The following is a 6,041-nucleotide window of genomic DNA, read 5'->3' on the forward strand; positions in this document are numbered from 1 at the left end:
GTGAGAGGTTTTGTTTTAAAGACATTCAATAAAATGACATGTTATGAACTCAACGAATTACACCACAAGGCAAAAATCTAAAACAAATCCATTCTTAGTGAATTTAAGAAAACACTTTACTCAACAAATTGCTTTGACAGATGGAAATATGGTGGCGATTACATAAACACTTTGACTGTTTTAAGTTTGCTATTTGAATGAGAAGATAATGAGCTTCAGAGACTGAACATGCTCCACTGAGTTTAACCGACTAGTCTGAGTTGTCCCTATCCAAGGTGCTGAAATGATCATCTCTTAGTCTCAAATGAGATTGCAGGTGTATCACAACAGGATTGAAGAAGTGATGTTTTCCCGTCTTCTGCCAGGGACCAAACGTTTGAAAATGGAAATGTGCACAACGTTTTTAAACAATTCATTATTTCACTGATGGTTGAAGAGAAACTGAATCTGAAACGGTCGGATGTGCTGTATTTATCAGAAACCAATATGGGCAATGTTGGAGGACTTCCTCCAAAACAGCCATGGTCCATCCCTTGGGATAAAAAAAAAAATCTGTTGCCAGTGTTAATATTGTTGCCATGGTAATGCTGAATGTGGATGGGTCCTCCAAACACAATGACAGCCACTCGGGTAGATAGAGGCGTGTGATGCATGCATAGGCAAGTAAGTTATCTTACATTCAGAAGTCCATGTCAACTGACACAATAGTTATTATTGAACCACAGGAAGACATTATTGAACCACAGCAGTAATTATGAGTCTCTCTTGAATCCATCTATCATTGTGACTGACAAAGCATGAGCAAGTCCTAGTGAAATGTATTATTCATCACAGCGCCTGTGATAAGAACCATTATCTGCTTTTTGCAAATCTAGTGGTCACAGGGCATATACTTTAGGAATCTGTCAATGGAGGATTGGCTATTAGACGAGACTGAGAGGCCCTCTAAACCAAGGTTTCCCAAACTCAGTCCTGGGGCCTCCCTGGGTGTACTTTGAGTTTTTTTCTCCTAGCTCTACACAGCTGATTCAAATAATCAAAGCTTGATGATGAGTATATTATTTGAATCAGCTGTGTAGTGCTAGGAGAAAAAAAGAAGTGCACCCAGGGGACGGGGGGACGGGGGGGGGGGGCCTCAGGACGGAGTTTGGGAAACCCTGGTCTAAACTATTTGACCTGTTGGGACGTTGACCTAATGTCTATGTCCCATGTGCCTGTATGACAATGCACCATCTTACTTCAATCAGATGGCAATAAACATGACAAATGTCTTTGTTATAAATGTCTACTGAACAATAATGTGTTTTTCCACTTAATGAGAGTAAATCTTTCAATTAAGATGCAATTGAGTTTCTCGTCATTCTAAATTGTGTTAACACTGTTTTATTGAATACACAGCTTATTGTAAACACAGTTTTCCTTAGTAAATCTTATCCTGAGGGCAGCAAACACACAACAACAAAATAGTCCTGGAAATGTAAACATTCTTCCCATATTTTGATGATGGAATTGTTCATCTTCAAGAAGACATGCCACATCGGGTGTTCTACAGATAACATGGTCATGACTCTAACGAAACGCCATCACAAGCTGCCTTGGGGCAAAATGTCATCCAAAACTGTATGGACATGATGGTGACAACAACCCATAATGTTAAACCATAACACAAACCGATAGATCTTTTCTCAATTAGTTTGGAGTGGTTCTTTTGTACCAATAGCTCAGCCAACCACTCTACTGAAAAAAACATGTAACAGATTGGAAGCAGAATTGGAACTACAAGGAAATGGACATTTTCACATCTTGAGTGTGGACATCAAAGAGGGTACGTGCACCTGCCAAATGAGACTGCAGTACATTATGGTTGATGGATTTTGATATTATATATCTGCATATTTAAAAAAGCACAGGAAAATTAGCTGATCTTCAGAGACCAGAAGGTTTAACCTCAGTCGTCCCTTGAAATACATGACTTCATCAACCAAGGTAGACCTGGCCTTATCCTATCCTGAAAGCATGCATACTACTACTGCAGTGCTATAATGATACAACGATGCAATTAAACGCAGTTCCTTTTGGGTATGTCTATTTAGGCAGAAATCAACATTTTTGCCATTCCATTTATTGAGAGATCAAAGGGGAAAATGCAGCAGGGAAAATAAATCCTTTGAGGATACTTTAACATAGGATCAACCTTAAGATTTAGCCAGGTAAGGTACATTGGACTATTGATTATCAGCATTGCATCACCTGAGTTGAGTTGAGTTGAGTTGAATTGACGCTTGCAAGTTTGCTGTAAATTCTTGATTAATGTGTCAGATGTTGCATCTGACATATAAGAATTACTACTCATTTGCTGGTGACATCCTGCACTCCTGTGCTTTTCAGCTCTTCTGAAAACCAAGCAAATACTTTCTATTGAAAGCCTAGATGTACATACTCATCAGAGGTTGGTTTGTGATGGCATTTCTATGTTAATGGCAGTGAGATGGTTCAAATCAGGTTGAAGTTTATATGTTTGACCTACAATGGTAGGATGACAAATAACCCTGTATTAAACATTGTGACAACATAACTCATTTATGTGGTGTCATAAATCTTTCTAAATATAATGATGAAAGCCTGATCTTTCTCAGCACTTTACAATTGTCTAAATAGTCAGCAATAAAGCAAAGCAAAAGTGCAGTTTCTTGAAATGCTGTTCCCTCATGACAAAACGTGGCACCGCATCCTATTCTTATGGGCTGCACATCATTATTCAAGATTGTGAACAGTACTTCTCTGCGTTGAGTTGTTTTTGCAGCGTAATCTATGATATGACAGCAAACCAATGGAGAAAATAGTTGGCATATGTGTTTACAATGTGAGATCTGTTGTCCAAGTCAAGTCAAACCAAAATGAATAAAGTGAGTAGCCCTAAAACAAATGTTAATAAAGGTATTAGTTGATTCTTGCATGTCTGAGTGGATTTATTTTAGATTGACCTATAATCTGCCATTTTGTTGAGATTGGCTTGACATGACAGGGGCTTTGCATGACAAAAGGTTAAAAAAATATATTTTGAAATACTAATCTATCTTGAGCTCTTGTTCCAGATCAGTTTTGCCGCTGTTTTATAAGGGCTCATACAAAGTCTGGACAGTCAGTTTCCACAAAATAACAATAGTAACCGGAAACCTGCCCGTTTAGCATTGCACTGCTTTTATGTGGTGGCAACGTGATATGAGACCCAGTTGGAGCCTTGGGGCTTGGCGTGGGTATAAAATATGCGGCCTATGCCCTGAAACCACCACCGCAGGAGGTGTAACCATTAGAGTAGCCACAGCACCTTGCCCTTGTGCGCGCCACTGGGCCTAAATGAGTGCCATGCAGCCAGGCACACTCTCTACCTGACTATCACAGCAGTAGAGAGGAGGCCAGTGTAATAGAGCTGTCCTTGCTTCATGCTTGACTCACTACTATCTAGACACGGGGCGAGAAACACATGCTACCAATCACTCAGTTTTAACCAACTGTCTGATAGCGATGATTTGGTTCGCCTCAAGACGTCCCTTCTAGGGGTTGTTTTCACTTCCCTTTGAAATGGGTTTTGGTATATTTAGAGAAGCCCTCCAGATTGCACTAGATGATAACAAACTGAGCGAAAAAGCCTCAGACGCTACGTATCCCTTATTTCTCAGTGTGGTTCTTCCTTTAGTGTTTCCATTGACTGAGCTCCATGTGAGTTTTCTAATGTTTATTCCAATAGAGTAAGTCGTTGTGCACCTAGGCACATCCCCGCATCCCAGCCTTCGTTCTATGGTGCTACGCTAATGCACATGCCCTGTATATGCATACCTCCTCTCCCTGGCCAATCTGTAATGAAGTCAGTGTTTTAATGTGCTTCACCGTTCCACACAGCTGATGTGTCCTTGCTGTTCTAGTCACAATCCATCTGGGCTCTGGAGTAAATGACATTTCACATGCATCCTCTCTCCAAATACCTGTTTACCATTATCTCTAAAAGTGTTTTCACTTTTACTGATACATTCCTTAATAGTGTGTTATGTTCGTTGACAGCTCAGCATGAACAGATTTTGAATGAAAAAAGGTATGTACAGTAGCTTTGTGGAGATGATATGGGTAAGGTTATTTGAGAGCTTTAGGCTTTATAAAGGTCTGTCAATCTCATTAGTGTCATGCCATTCACATTAGCATTCATGGCTGTACAGCTCCAGTCCTTTTGCCTGGCTACCCAGACTCTTTATCTCCAGCCAAAAACTACGTCACGCCCGCAGGCGTTTAATGCTAATTTCCTGCAAATCTATGCATTATGCCATGGCTAATGCTGTGTTCCTCTGCTCAAACATTGTGATAAAATCAAACTGGTATGTGCCCTGAATGCCCAGTTTGGGAATTTTGACTCTCTTGCTTTTAGCTAATGGTATTATTTAAAAATATATATAGTTCAATATATTTTCGGCATGCTTTCTATCTAGTTTGAGATGTTGGCAATGAAGCCATGTATCTTCTTCCCCAAAGTTGGATGAACAGAAACAGCTAGCAAGCTAACTATTTCTGCAGACTTCCAGTCATTGCGCTAACGCTAATTTACGTTGGCTCGTGAAACTTCCTCTAACTTCCTTCATACTGGACGCAGAGACATAAAAATCTGATCCACGAAGGTATTCTGTTGCAGCAAGCGATATTCAGAAAATTTTTAAAAAATCGGTTTGAAACCCCTGCCCTACTGAACAAGGCCAAGGTGTGTGTGTACTATCCAGCCAATTAGTCATGTCAATTGATCAATTAAGTGCCAAGCACTTCAATGAAATGCCATTTAAGTACTAAGCAGGAATACGTCTATGAAGTGCCATGCAGGGGAGAAATGCAATCAGCAGTTCTGCAGAACTCAGTTGCGTACCGCTGCCATATGGGATTGTTATGGTAGAGGAGGAAAGCTTGGAGTTGATTATGTAAGAGCAGCAACCATCAGGCAGTGGGTTCTCTCAGTTGGGATGTGTTGAGATATGCCTCACTGGTAGGCAGATGTCCATACAAGCTTCTGTGAGTTTCCTTTCCATCTCTCTAAAATGCTTTGACATTTCGGTGGCGAACAAAGCAGTCTCTGGGTCTTCTTTAGTATGCTCATATGTCAAAAGGAAAAGGAATTTTGAGTGACAATGGAATGACAATGGAGTGACAATGGAGTGACAATGGAACTTTAGTGTGGCCGTTTCAATTGGTCCATTTCCACAGCAAAACATTGTTCAGAAATATTTTCTGTTGTGCATTGAATGGTTCATCAGGGACTCAGAAAGGGTCAGAAAAGCACAGTAGAAGACAAAGTGATGAAGCGCTTTCCCTCCAGTATGTCTAAACTACCTTCATATCTAAACTACCTTCATGTCTATACAGCCTCTTGGAAGACAGAAATTCTTTGGATTAAGTTTGATTTGTAGATATTGATCGAGACATGTAACATTTGGCTACAACACTCTGCTCTGTCAGAGCAGCTCACAGATCACTGCACCTGTACATAGCCCATCTGTAAATAGCCCATCCAACTACCCCACCCCCATACTGTATTTATTTATTTATTTATGTATCTTGCTCCTTTACACCCCAGTATCTCTACTTGCACATTCATCTTCTGCACATATATCACTCCAGTGTTTAATTGGTATATTGTGTAACTCTGTGTAACTCTATTGTGTAACTCTGTGTTGTTGTATGTGTCAAAATGCTTTGCTTTATCTTGGCCAGGTCGCAGTTGCAAATGAGAACTTGTTCTCAACTAGCCTACCTGGTTAAATAAAGGTGACATAAATAAAACAAAATACATTTTCCTCATTGGTTGGACTTCTGAAGGTTCTGGCAAGAACAAACTTTAGAAGAGTCCTATATAGGTAAAGAAAAATAAAAGACTTGTGAGGAGCCATCTTTCCAGTGCTGACTTCTTAGTCAAGTCAGTCCTGTGTTGTCTTTTGCATTCTCAACATGTATTCAATTACATAACTGAATATATCACACGGTTCCTATCCTAACATGTTGCCTCTGTA

The sequence above is a fragment of the Oncorhynchus mykiss genome, chromosome 14 (assembly GCF_013265735.2).
Source record: "Oncorhynchus mykiss isolate Arlee chromosome 14, USDA_OmykA_1.1, whole genome shotgun sequence".
NCBI classification, from domain to species: Eukaryota; Metazoa; Chordata; class Actinopteri; order Salmoniformes; family Salmonidae; genus Oncorhynchus; species Oncorhynchus mykiss.